Source organism: Centroberyx gerrardi, chromosome 21, assembly GCF_048128805.1.
Source record: "Centroberyx gerrardi isolate f3 chromosome 21, fCenGer3.hap1.cur.20231027, whole genome shotgun sequence".
NCBI lineage: Eukaryota > Metazoa > Chordata > Actinopteri > Beryciformes > Berycidae > Centroberyx > Centroberyx gerrardi.
Window position 1 is genome coordinate 11,465,855 of NC_136017.1, and position 13,710 is coordinate 11,479,564.

The window sequence follows — 13,710 nt, forward strand, 5'->3', positions numbered from 1 at the left end:
AGAGAGACAGTGTGTAAGAGTGAGCATGATGTAAAGTGAACATAATTAGCTGACTTCTCTCTGATCCTTAATGCGTTATTGAATATTTCAAAGGAGTCTAAATCCTCCGGGCCGGGCGGTGACTGCCAAGCCGGGATCACGGGGCGGGTTCGGCGGTGCTGAAGGGCGGTTCAGCCATTAAGGAGTCTCGGCGAGGCTGCTGGCCTTGTGTGAACCTGCAGCTCATGAATAATATAAACTCCTTTACTGTATTTGGAAGCACTTTGGACTGTAGTGGGGGAACTTTGATGACGCCGTATTGATTTTTCGGCAGTTTCAAGGAACGAGTCAATTCCATTTTGATAGTGAATAATGACTTATACAAAATAGAAGATTTAGCCTATTTGCTATCATTCCTAATGGAGTAGGCTACAAGTCTCAGCGTCTCGTTTGGTCGCCGCTGAACTCCGCGCACTGCAACCCTGACAAGACAATAGCCGTGTTGTCATGGTAATATGTCATTTCTCCTGACATTTCCAAGATTTTCATCTCTCCGCAATTACTGCCAGTCGGTTTTCTTATCTGAAATGCCACCACTTATTATTGGATTCACTCCGCTGTGGGAGGAGATCATACAACTATGAAAAGCTTAAAACATAGGCCAAGCCATTCCTGTTGGAGTTCAAATGAATGCAAATCATAATGGTGTTGCATTGAATGGTGATGAATTTATAGGCCATAGTTCCCCATTGGTTATTCCAAAGTGACACAGGCCCTACCCACCATTTGAAAGAAGAAACAGTCACACACCTACTCTGATAAAATGATCAATAACATAAACGTTATTATAGGCTACAACTTTTTTAAAAGGTGGGCAACTTAAGTCCTTGCTCAACAAAATGCTGATACTTTTGCAGTAACTTTTTGGGATACTGAATGATAAGATATGTTTTTTTCTAAAATGGATATATTGCATTTTGGAAATAAACACACAAATGGATCATCTATCATATTATCTATATTCTATGTATCTATATAGGGTTGGAGTTTCTGAATATGACACACTGTAAGTTCAATCAATTCAGGATATGCAAATATGCAAATTGACTTGTTTGCTATAGAAATATTCTTATATCCAAACTACAAATAAATGATTGAATCAGTGTTTTATAATTAGCAAGTTAAACATTTCAATTTCTAGTTTTGAAGTGATCTGAAAAATTATTTAACCCTCCCAAATCTGGTTCTGTATGTATGATACAGTATATTTCTTTATGTTGACATGAATCTCAGAGGTCTGGAAGAAGGAAAATGAACAAAAAAAGCCTGAGCAGATGATTTATGATGATGAATAACCCGCCTTTTCTCAGTAGACAAGAAGTCTACCTCAAAATGGATCCTCTCAGCCTTTCAAATAAGCTCACCCAGTGCGCTGTGAATGCGTTTGGGGATCAGTTTGTTAAAAATGCCCAACTGACAGAAAGGGACCATCTTCAATCCATCATCACTTAGGCCTTGTGATTAGTAAAATGCTCATCAAAGTCACACTGGGAGTAAAATACCCAGGTGATCTCCGTACAATCAATCAAATTGACTACACTGATGTGGATGGGACGCACACACACACACACAGACACACACTCTCTAACTCCTGAGCTTTGTGTTAGCCGTAAGCTCTTTCCATTAAACCTGCGCTGCATTAAGCATTTGGGTTAAAAGCTTTCATAATCAGGTGTGCTCTCATTTAGTGTACAGAGATTTCCAAGATCAATACTGTCCTTGACGTGAGAGCTTTGCCCGGTGTGTGTGTGTGTGTGTGTGTGTGTGTGTGTGTGTGCATGTGTGTAGGACCTTAATGTGAGAGCTTCGGCCCTAGTGTGTGTGTACATGTGTGTGTGTCTGTCTGTTTACTGTCTGCTGTCCGGGGGGACGCACTGTTTCACGATGTGATCCCTCCATGCTTTGTTTGAGAGAAACCAACAGCGGTATGCTGGAGATGCTGTGGTTGTTTTTCTGCCTGACGCCCCCTCAGATGATCCCAAGGTCCACGCAGCAGACTGCTGCTGCAACAAATGTATAGTGCAAAACATTAATGAAGCACAACACACACAGACGTTTGCTTTTTTCCCCCCCATGTGTGTGCATGTATGCTTTTCTTGCTGGCTGGTGCATGCGAGCATCTGCACTGCAAACAACATCCATCTTAACAAGTCATTTAGTCTAGAATTGAGGCTTAAAATCTTATTTTCTTGAAACCAAGTGAAAAAATCTGCCAATGGGGTGAGATAATATCACTTGTTTCCAATGCAAATCAACTTACTTGATGAATTTTCATTAATTAGGAAACATTATCTTGGGATAAGAGAAGTAATCTGCCTCATTTTAAGATACTGTCACTTGTTTCCAGAGAATTCTAGAAACAGGTGAAACTTCATTTGAAACAAGTAGAAATAGAATAACTGACTTGCTAAGAAGGATATTCTTTTTTGCAGTGTGTGTTTTCATGTGCGCGCGCCTACTGTATGTCCGTGTGCGTGTTTGTTTGTGAGTGTGTGGGCGTTCAGGGACTTAGAGAAGTATGCCGGCAGCAGCATTTTTACAAATGCCTCCTCTGCATTGAGATCAATATGTTAGCCTTTGGGGATGAGCTTGACCTGTGTGAGCAGTTTTTCATAATCACTTATGTCTTGAAAATACTGTTTTTCCTCCATAGTAGCGCTGCTTTGGATGTGCTGTGTTGTAGGTTGCCATATTCTTGTACTGTGATAAATTCTGATGAGGGACTTGTATACTGTTGGAGAGATCAAGGAACTGATTAGTGACTTTGACATTTCTCAGTTAAATGCTTAAAAGAATGCCACCAGAGCATGATGGGGTGTCACATGTCAGATTATGGATTATCCTGTGACCCAGCTTGACAAGAGATGACGAGTGCCTCTTATTAACAGTAACCTATGTCTTTCTAGGCTAGTAAAACCACTGCTTCAGATTGTTTCTGAAAGCCAAAGACTTTCACTCCGCTGATCGTATTTACACAACAAAGACGGGGCCAGTTATGCCAACAGTTATCATCGCCACTCTGACCCCAGATTAGCCCTTCAGCTTTGAATTCCAACACGATCAACACAAAACTGTGACTGAGCCCGTCAAATTCTGTGCTTCAAACAATGTCATGCTTTGGAAATATTACCCAATTTCCATTAAACCCTTGTTGACTATAATAACATCTTTAACACTGATATTCCCAAAGGCCTGACCATCTCCAAAGCGGGTCTGCGATGCCTTCAGTCGCAGTAACATTCCAGTGAGGCGGCCCATGCCTCTGACAGAGCAGACTGTGATGGCTATGTTCATTGTTCATGTGCTCAATAGGCAGCACATGGTGTGGGCAGCAGTCAGTGGGGCTAAATTTGTGCCTGCTGCTCTCTCTGCTCATTCCAGGGATATTTGTGACTGGCTCCTTGTTGACTCGTTGCGCTCCTTGCTGACAACGGGTCTCTGTGTGTCACAGACTGCTAAATCCAGCCAGCTGTATGTAATTAGGCTGCAAAATGCTGGGGATGTGTGTGATCCTCTGCAAAGCATGGAGCGGTGGCGATGTGCTGATTTAGGGTCAATCATCAGCTAGGGAGAAGCGGAAGTAAGAAATCTTTATTGTTCCTTTTGCATTTTTGCTTGCAGACAGGGTTTAAAATGACAATGACAATAAAGCATAATAAATCACCACATCACCATGCATACAAACATCAAGAAAGTAGTTTAAGACCAGAGGGAGAATCAATAGCTTGATAAAGAGCAAAAACATTGCTTATCTCCACCATAGCCTTGTCACTGCAAAACAAAATCTGTGGCCTATATTATTTTAAAAGTATAGGCCTATGATGTTGATTAGAAAATGTAAAACATATCCTTTATATGATGGGTGGTTCAGGTTGTCATGAAAGAGGTTTATGTAGCTAGGCCTAGAGAGGAAAGTTATGAGAACCAAATCCATGAAATCTCCCTTGCATCACGAGCACTGGGTTAGAATACTAAAAATACATATTCATTTTCAATATTTAGTTCATCATAGCCTACAGTACCTTATTTTCTACAGTTAATAAAAGGTATTCAAGAACTTAGGGTGGTTAATATCTCACAGAATAAACTGCAACAACATTTCGTCAAAGTGCCTCTCTCTCTTCAATAGCCTACATTTCAGCGTTCATCTTGTCGATGTCAGGCTACTTTGACAGATAGGCTTGTTGATAAATCAGTGGCCACATCTTTCTCCCCCCGGGAGATTCACTGTTGTTTCCTAGGCAACAAGCAGCCCCCCTTTGCCCTTGGTTCCTCTGGACTGTACCACATTTACTTTAGGTGGTACATATGTTGATTATCTAATACAGTTAGATTTCCGTGATTGAGCTGAACGAGATGCACCAACACACTGTAATAACATAATATTCCGCTTTCAGTTGCAGCTTATTATTGCTAAAAAGGTTGCTAATAAACGTGGTATAAATGTTTGGATGGCACTGTTCACCCCCTTGCGAAGCTCCTGCAACATCGCCTCGAACTGTCAAAATCGCTTGTTGCTTCCCAACCTAGCCTTAAAAGTAGTTAGCGAGGTAGCGTGTAGCGAGTCATAGATTACTTCTGCCTTTCTGAATTTCGACAGCGGAAAAGTTTGCGTTTGAAAAGAAATAGTAAGAAGACTCCGTCGAAGACCACTTTCACCGGCCCGTTCCGAACCGTGGGTCCCGTTCCAGCCGAAATAGCGCTCTTCGGTAGTGGTGGTGGTGGCTCAAGTGCAGCTGGATGTGACAGGTTCGTCATCAGGTAAGCTGCAGGTAGTTAGCCTAGCTTAGCAGCTAGCCGCTTTCCTATGAAGGCTCTTGCTCTTTGCCTCCTTCTTGTCACGGCTCTTTGGTGGTAGCGGTTTCATGAATCGTAGAGTTGGTTAACATTTCCCTAGTGGTGCCACTCCAACATCATAAACATTGTTCGCTGATAGCTGTATTGCTATGCTAGCTGCCTTAGCTCAGAAGCTCTGTACAGATAGCTAAAGAAAACAAGTGAAAGCTACCCCTTATCACAGTATCGCCTGTATTACGTTGTGGTGGTCAGTGTGTTTCTTTCCCTAATGGTTTTGATGTAATGGTTTCTGAGAGATGCCATTTGCTATTAGTGAAGTAGCTAATGGCCTGATAATAACTCATTTATTATTGACTCCATTACTACATGATAGCCAGCCATCAGAAAGCAATGGCATTGGGATCATTGCCATAAATTATTGCAATTTTAATAAACTACATCTTTGAATAACTACATCTTAATTTTCTTCCCAGCCTTTTGCTAAGTATAAAGTTAACTAATGTTATGTTGTAATAATTGTCACGCCAATCAGTAAAGGTAACACATGCAGATTTCAGTGTGCAATGAACCAACTAGTGTATGTTATGACATCTCAATACTAATAGAAATAATTGCAATGAAAATGTAATGTAGTGTCACTTTGAATAATGGATTGTTGGGTTTACCTACTGTGTAAAAGAATAATTAAACCAGCTGTAATTAGACCTAGGTGGAGACACATTTTAATCTACTGCAGGTTGGCTATGAGCAGCTGGCAGAGTCATATGAATGGTCCTTCTGAAAATGCAAATGGACATCTCAAAACACAATTGCACCCATGGAAACCCACTGAGGCAGATAGGAGGCATCAACTTGAAATGAACTAGTCAATAACAAGGCAAGGTGGACCATAGCCTGCTCTTTATATGAAATCTATTCTGTTCATCAAGGCCAGTGATTCAGTGAACATTTTTACAGCACACTTCAGTACGATACAGCAATCCACAGGACACCATGGCTGTTTGGTAATGAGCCTTGTAAATTCATAAGTAGGGATAGTACATGGCAATAAATGTTGTATAAGGTCATATTATGGGAAGTTATGGCAATGTGTGATCTCAAGCCAATATGGTTGAATTTTAATGTAGTGAATCCAGTGTTTTTGGTTGACTGTGTTTCCTTTTTCATGTTTGAACACAGTCCCAAGGCACACCCTTGTTTTTGCTCCAAAACACACTGGTTGACCACTGATCTAAGCAGCTATTAGGCGCTTTCGTTTGCTCAGTCATCATGTAGACCAATTCTATGACAGACTCAGGAGAATGGGTTTCAAGCGGAAGCACAACTCTCTGCCGCTTGATATTTGATTACGGCTAACAATAGAAAAAGACAGCTGCCTTTTCATTGATCTTTCTCCAGTGCCCTATTTCTGAGCCATGGTTTTTTTCCTAGAATGTTAAACTACCCAGTTGTAATAACAGAATACCCACGCCGTCCTGCACTGGAGAGAATTTTTTTAAACACAATCTAAACCCACCAATCTTCATTTGCTGTAATTGGCCATTGTTTCAGAATACTTCTTTTGTAATTACAAATGAAGCTGCTTTGGGCCACACAGTCCTAAATCTGGTTGTGTGTGAGCGAGCCAAGCCGTCCGGGGTCAAACAGGACAGGGATAATAAGAGGGGAGGGGATACCATGTGGGAAGGAAGTGGCTCAGCTTGTTTGTCCGCCAGGCTTTTGTTTGTTTTCCTGTCGGACAAATCTATTTAGGAGGTAGGCTATCTGAGGTCTGCCGGTGGAAATTAGCTACAAGCAGGGCTTGTTATACAGTTATTGACAGTTATTCAGTAATGTGGTTATTGAGAAGTCAGTTGCAGCCAAATGAGAGATTGAGAAGTGTGTTGTAGCTGATAGCCTAGGCTCTGTAGCCTAAGCTGCATCACAACACAGTTGATGAAGCAGGCTGGCCTGTACCTCCATTACTGTTTTGGATAAACGATAACATGTTGGCTTTTAAGGTGAATGATGTGACTTGATTTGGCCCACTGAGGTTTCATACCAGTCAAATTTCATCCTACAGTAATCACCATTTCCCAGTTGTGTTCCTGGCTGCTTCTTTTATCTCCTGCATCTGTGTACATGATGTAGCGTAGCGAGGCTGCATTCAGGGCAGGTGTAAGATTACACTTTTGCTTTTGACAAAGGCTGATATCCCTCAGCCCCCCTCCCCCTCCCCCTTCCAGGCTCAATGTGACAGTAAAGCACTAGTCTGTGTAATTTCCCTACAGGTGCCCCAACGGCTAAGATGACATCAGTGTTAAAAAGCCCCTTCCTCCAGTACGGTGTCATTTGCTGAGGTAGACAGTTCTCTGTGTTTAAGAGATTAACCCCCCCCCCCCCCCCCTACCCCAGCTTGAGAAAACCCATACATCAGATAGTAAACCGAGTAGTTAATAGGTTTGTTTATCATGGAACTGTAAAGCTTGTCTAGCCTCGCTGATATTAATGAAACGCTCGGGCTGCCGCGTCGTTTGCAGTCTTTGTGCGAGACAGAGGGAGACAGAGAGAGACAGACAGAGGGACAGAGAGAGAGAGAGAGACTACAGCTGTTCTATTGAATCTGGATCGAAAAATCATGAAGCTGGAGCTCTGACTCATCAGTTCTGTGATGCTCCGGCTCCACAGCTCATATGATGCCAACCAGCATGTCATCAATAGGGTGGGGAGGAGAGGAGAGGAGAGAGGAAAGGAAAGGAAAGGAGAGGAGAGGGATTGGAGGAGGGTAGAGACAGAGAGGAGACAGACCAAGACCTTATAAACCCAGCCATTACCCATCTTTTTTTTAAAATCAAATTCTGGTGCAGTAAATGCTCACTAATGTGCAATTCTGTTGTCAAATAAACTAACAAATTCGATTGAAATAGAGACTAAAAGATAGTTTGGAGAAGGGAGAGGGGGAGCGAGACAGAAAGACGGGCGAGGAGGAAACATAGGTGAGGGATGAGGAGAAGTCGAGAGAGAGAGAGGGGAGAGGAAAGGAGAAAGGATACATAGGAGGGGGGAGGAGAGGTGTGTCTGGATGGGGGAGTAGATGAGTTTAGAGGACGGATGCTGAGGGGAGATAGAGGAGAGAGTGGAGGGGGGGGGCAGAGATGCAGTGCTCTGTTTCCTGGGGGGATGGTGTTAATTGTAATGTTAGAATGTAGACAAGGACAGTGCTGATGTTCATAATCAGACCGTGGCATATCATGGAAATTCTTCATTGATCACTCAATGATAGGTTGTCGTCATGGTTTATTTTATGATAAATTAGTGTAGAGTTTTTTTGATATTCTTCAGCCTGTTTTCTGTGACAAAACAGTTTAGGGGCAAATATTTAATTTGAAATGTAATCCACAAAAGAATAAATAACGTGATAGCAGGCTGCGCTGGGCATGAAATTGGGGAAATACCCTTTAAGATCAGTATTCAGAGGTTGTCACTGTAAGCGCAGTTTTGCCCCGTCACTTAGTCCACCCTGAGCCAATAGAGAGGCACAGAAAGCTGTGATTCAGGGTAACCATCCCGCTATTGGCTGGAGCTGTAAGGGGGCAGGGCCTTGCCAGAGGCTGGTGGGCAGGAAGGGGCCGGCTTTGGTGGAGGGGGGGGTGGCTGGAAGTGTTTCAGCCAGATAGTTGGAGTAGACACTCTTCTGCTTCCTGCCTGCCTGCCTGCCTGCCTCGCTCGCTCCGTGGCAGAGAGAGAGAGAGAGAGAGAGAGAGAGAGAGAAAATCCCTGTCTAGGCATGGACCTCCGGCTGCAGCACTCGGCAGCTCGCGAGGAATGACAACAGTTCACATGGTCATTAACTCCAGTCGCTGAGGCCGAAGGGAGAGCTGTACTGTAGCGCAGCGCCACAGAAGCACCGGGTGCCTCCTATGTTCGGGACAGTAGAGAGAGAGAGAGGCGCACAGCAGAGCTACGGGACTCGCTGAAACGAGGTGGGGAAGAACCGTCATATTGGTTGCCTTTTTTTTTAAGACTTTTTTTTTTCAGGAGTTTGCTGCAGTGTGCTGCATACCAGTCTGGGTGGGGAGGGAGGAGAGAGGGAATGTTTTATCTGTGTGAGAGAAAGAGTGAGAGACTGGAAAAGGGAAAAGGGAGAGAAGGGTAAGAAAATAGAGAGAGAATGGGAGAAATTGCACAAGAGCATTGGGAGCTTGGAGCCACGCAGTAACTACCCTTACTGCAGTTCCCAGTGCTGTAATGGACTTTCTCTTTCCACTCCTGAGGGAGAGGCATTATCACAGCAGTCGACTCGCCCCTTCCTCAGTGCCATAGCAAATGTTTGGGTCTCTTTTTGCCACATGGGCTACATATTTTTCACTCCTTAGAGAAAGACTTGTCGTCTGGTGTGTCACTGCCTGCTTTGTGTGGTTCTCACAAAGTTTTTTCCTCGTAAATCTCGGTGCGCAAATTTTCCAAATAACGGGCTAGCTACAGGCTAATGTTGTTATACAGAACAGGCACTGATGTTTTGACACCCTTCATATATGTGGACACGAATAGCTGATGGCCTCAATTAGCTGGGACTTAACAGTTTTAATAAGGCCCACATCATAATTAACCTTTTGAGTTAGATGCTGGCATGGTTGACATGTCCCCAGCTTTCCGCTGTCCATCTAGATTTAGCTTTGAGCTGGACACTGGGCCTGGTGTGGCGGCCAGGCGGCAGGCATCGCCTGCGTGGAAAAGGCCAGAGTGGTGTCATGCGTCTGGTTGCGGACTCAAGGGAAGTGGGTGTTTTCTGAAATGGGAGATCAGTTCAGCCCTTCCTGTTGGGAAAAAAAAAAGAATGAGATAAGTCTCAGACAAGCACCAAGTCCTTAATGCAAGGCCCTGTGAGCCAGAGACTCCCTTGCTCCATATTGATTCTCATGCAAATTGTACCTCGACATGGTATTAAAAGGATTTAGTGCTTGGTAGGTTTTTCAGACCTCTTCTGCATGATAGAAGTAGTCTGATCACTCTGTGCCACGAGGGTGAGTTTGCTGAATCATTCAGCTCCCACGTTGTCAAGTACTGTAATTGGAAAGCTTAAGTTTGCCATTCGTTTGCTGTGTTTCACATAGACTAATGATTTAATGTTTAAGAGTTTTGCCCTAGCCTGGTATTTTTATGCTTTATTTTAGGTTTTATAATGGTGTCAATGGAACTTTAAAAACAAAGACCAGTAGTGCTGAAATTGAAATCAGAATAAGTCTGCTTTTGACAATTTCCACACTGAACTTTTACCTTAAGTAAGCCTGGATATCCGGTTAATCATCATGTTTATCTGAACAGCAGAATTCACCTCTGGCTGCCAACTATAATTAGCTGATGACTTGTCTGAGTCCTATGCCTAAGCAGGGAGTGGACAACAATGCTTGCGCAGGAAAATGTCCATTTACTGAGTGCAGGGGTTGATGTCAGGCCCGGATGCTGTCACTCTCTTTCGCCTGTCTCCACTGAGGTGCTTGGAAAAAACACCTAATCAAATATTAGAGGAAAAAATAGACAGCCCATTCTATATAATTACGAAACGGGCATATGATCATGTCAGGAAAGCCCAGTCACATAGCATGAGCTGGGCCATTTGGGTCAATGTGGTTTAGCTAAGGCTATTATGATATGGGGCACACCTATCTGCTGACTCTGTGAAATGCTTCTCATGTCGCCTCCTCACAGTAGCTTAGCCCTGCTATAGCCTCTGCTTAGCTCCCTCACTCACTTGGCCTTATCGCTAATGGTATTTGATGATATTGAACCCAAGCAGCCATAGCTTATGCCAAAGACAATTTCATAAGCATCATAGCTTCCATATTATTAAATACGAATTAGGCTGCAGGGTATAGCCCTGCTCTGATCCTCTCTGGAAGATGCAAGGGAACATTTAGAAAGTGAACAAGGTAGTGTGGTCACACTGAAGGCTAGGTTATGTTCTTAGGGTTGGATAACCTTTTGATAAAACCTGGACTATTAGGTCCACTGATTTTCCATTACCAGCTGGAAACAGAAAATTTTCCATTTTCCTCTTTACAATGAGGCCCTCTCTTCAGAGCCTTGAAAAACATAGCCCACTTGTTCCTCTCGGCCATGCAAATGACCATAGAACTGTGGATTGCCAGCATAAAATGGTAATAAATGGAAATGCATTCAAACAGGTACCCTATTCATTTGCTTGTCTGTCACAGCCATTTGTATTTCTACTTTATTTCACTATCAACACCTGGCTGGTGCCACAGTAAACGTTGTCACAAGGCTTACCACCAATGGAAACGAGGTAGCTTATCTGCTCTGCTGAACAAATACGAGCAGCTAAGAGAAACTGCACAGCCAGAGCGCAGAGATACCAGACTAATGGGTTACATACGTGGTATTCAGAGGTCAAGCCAATGACTTTCACTCGAGACGCCCCAGTCCCGCTGACTCTCATTCAATTAAGCAGGCTGACCAAGATAATGCCCCAGCCAGCTGGCCTTAGTAAGCGTCAGTAATCCATAAAGTCTAGTACTGTGGTGCTTTTCTTTACATCGCTGCCCTGCTTTATCAGGTCACTCTGTCCACTCTCTGTCCTGAGAAAATAGAAGAGGCCAAACCAGTTTAGATCAGGAACTAAACTAAAATAGGATAAACACTGCAGCCCCGGCTTTGGCTTTCTAGGTTTCATTTCATATGTGGTCCTGTATAGCTCAATACTTATAGAATAACACTGCCAGAGTTAAGGATTTAGTTGCCGATGGGGACACCCATACTAAACATCCATGCACCCAGGGTATTGTGGGATAAAAAAGTATCCATTAAATTGCATATGTTATGTTGCATTCCATTAATATCATTGCCCTGAAACTCAACATTTAAGCTAATAATAGTGTGAGTCTAAAGATTAGGGCTAGAATACATCCTGAAATCCTGCCAGTGTGTGTATCTATGCAGAGGTGTTTCTGGATACGAGTGTCAGTTTGTTAGAATAGTCCTTCACTCAGTTTAATAGAATCTTGTTGGCCCTGTTTGTTTCTGCATGCAGTCAGGTATATTTATTTCTGTGGAATGCTGCACTCCAACACGTAATGTTTTGTTCCTGGAAGAACCTGGTGCTGCAGAGCCAGAGTCTGGCACAGCCATGAGGGCATACAGGAGGGCTAATCTGTGCCGGTCATAACATAGGGTGTTGTGTGGTCCCTTCCTACCTGCCTACCATCTGTCCCTCCCTCCCTTCATATCAGGAGCATTGCCCTGGAAGGGTGACTGCTAAGATCAGCACAAACCAAGCCAAGCTCTATAGATGTGTAATGCGCTAGCATAAGCTAAGCTAGCCTAACCCAGGCCAAGCTCTATGGAGCCATACTGTCCAAGGATAAACTAACCTAGACTAAACCAAGACAATATGTACTGCCTCTGACCTCAGCAAGTTTTTTCCCATGCAGCCATTATTGTAAAGCAGTTTTCACGTAGGATGTCTTTGGGTGTCTTGTGGTCCTAGAATGGGATGTTGTTATATTACAGAGGTAACAGTGTTTCCCACAGGATAGCAGTTGACTTGTCAGTGGGACCTGGGGGGGATTCGGGGGGTGGAGAGAGGCTCAGAATGTCTTCTTTGCTAAAGAGAGGCTAGCATCAGCTAACTTGCTACTGCAACATCAGCTGACCTTTATACATCGACCTGATTATCACTAGTTTTTTGAGGCAAATATAACATATAGGAAATGATTGAGATTGAAGCTTGAGTGAGCACCGACTGCTTTACCAATACCATGCACTGCATCATACGTGCAATGAATTATATTATGGTTTGTAGTTCACTAGCATGCATTCAGTTTTTAAAAGCAGTGAATGTTTGTTTTTTGGAAAACGACATCGATCAGAAATACCAGGTTTCAATCCCAGTGCATCACGGCACCCAAAATAAGTATAAAACAAAAATGTACTTGGACAGCAGTAATTTACCTTCTAACCCAAACATAGTCTATGGGAACACACTGAGTAACATGTGATCAGTTTCCTGCCTGCTTTTTATCTCACCATCACTCACATGAGAGCCATGATGGGGGCTATGAAGCTTTGATCTTCTATCCCCACCATTTGTTTTGAATATCTTTCATGACAAACATTTTTTTGAACGTGGCCTAGGGAGGGCCTGAGAGCTTTTCAAACAACCCCTACCAACCCGTATCCACACAGTCAGCCTACGCTGTTTTATAAAAATTGCAGTAAACCTGCACTGTTACCCAGAGAAAAAATCTGTCTGATCCCTGTGATTCCCCCAACCCTTGCAGTACAACTTGCTCAATCATTTGAGGCCAAGTCATTTCACAGGAATGGCACCCTTTTCCTTTCCCACACTCTGATAAAGTAGGCTAGCTCGACCACAGACTTCTTACAGCTTCTAAAAATAAGAAGGGATTAATTGTGAAAGGTCAGATCTGACATGATTCTTACCTGACTGTCTCTTCCGCAGCGATTGACTCTCTCCCTGGGGAGATAGTGTGAAATTAAATCCTGCCTTGGAGAGTGGAGCCTGGGCGTCAGTACGATTGGGTGAGGCAGCTTCTCATCTCATTTCACATGATCAGCAGTAAAGTGGGACAATATGATTAGTTAGACAATGGTCTGGCTTCATAGGCTTGGAACAATGTAGGCTTGGTGAGTGATTTCAAGGGGAAACATCTTTCTACCGCTAGTAGTAGTCCAGGGAAAATCTACCTGTCTATGTGACCCAACACGGAAAACAGGCACATGGTATATGGTATATTACATTACAGGGGTCAATAAATAATATTTAAAATAGTATATTGCATACTAGGACTAAATTTATCATTTTGTTTATTAATTATTGAATCAAATACAATCATATACAATTTGATCAAACTTTTT

General features: G+C 43.1%; 1 protein-coding gene across 8 annotated transcripts in view; it reads left to right on the plus strand.

The window, feature by feature from the left end:
• The first annotated feature begins 4,684 nt into the window (after positions 1–4,684).
• Positions 4,685–13,710, plus strand: part of LOC139930566 (muscleblind-like protein 2a) — a 56,570-nt gene continuing 47,544 nt past the window's right edge. For 6 of the 8 annotated variants that reach the window (XM_071923761.2, XM_071923764.2, XM_071923766.2 and 3 more), the window contains exon 1: positions 8,565–8,798. The gene's annotated coding sequence lies outside the window, so the exon portion shown is untranslated. Of the gene's footprint in view, positions 4,801–8,564; positions 8,799–13,294; positions 13,375–13,710 lie in introns of those variants that run through there. The other 2 variants (XM_071923762.2, XM_071923763.2) reach the window with 2 other exon arrangements.